Raw genomic sequence first — 553 nt, 5'->3', positions numbered from 1 at the left:
TAAGAAATCCTTCAGACTGAAATAAAAGACAAACACACCCATCAGGCTACAGGAAAGAATAAACCATACTAAAACAGTAGTGAAGCAAATGAATTATAAGAAAACCACAAACACTACAAAACCAAGAAGATGGCAGAAATGAATACCCATGGTTCAAAGCAACTGAATATTAATGATATCAGCATCCAGTCAAAAGACAGAGGCTAGCAGATTGTATTAAAAACAGGATCCAGTGCTCTCTTTGGCAACACACACTAAAATCAGAATGATGCAGAGAAGATTAGCATGGCCCCTGAACAAGGATGACATGCAAATTCGTAAAGAGTTCCATATTAAAAAAACAAAAAAACCCAGGATCCATCTGATTGTTGTCTCCTAGAAATGCACTTCACAAAGTCAGATACAACTTCAGGGTAAAAGGATGAAAAGGGTATTTTTAAGCAAATAGAACTAGGGATCAAACAGGTGTCACTGTTTTAGTGTGTGAGTCAATGGACTTCAAGCCAAACTGAGCAGGAAGAGACAAAGATGGTCACTTCATATGGATCCAAGA

At 37.4% G+C, this 553-nt stretch overlaps 1 non-coding gene across 1 annotated transcript; it reads left to right on the top strand.

The window, feature by feature from the left end:
* The first annotated feature begins 234 nt into the window (after positions 1–234).
* Positions 235–337, top strand: LOC123462507. The gene has a single exon (XR_006638322.1). It is a non-coding gene; the product is annotated as a U6 spliceosomal RNA (small nuclear RNA).
* Positions 338–553: the final 216 nt, after the last annotated feature.

This window comes from Jaculus jaculus, chromosome 7 (assembly GCF_020740685.1).
Source record: "Jaculus jaculus isolate mJacJac1 chromosome 7, mJacJac1.mat.Y.cur, whole genome shotgun sequence".
Lineage (NCBI taxonomy): Eukaryota > Metazoa > Chordata > Mammalia > Rodentia > Dipodidae > Jaculus > Jaculus jaculus.
Note: the sequence above shows the minus strand (reverse complement) of the source record. Positions and strands in the feature narration are given on the sequence as shown.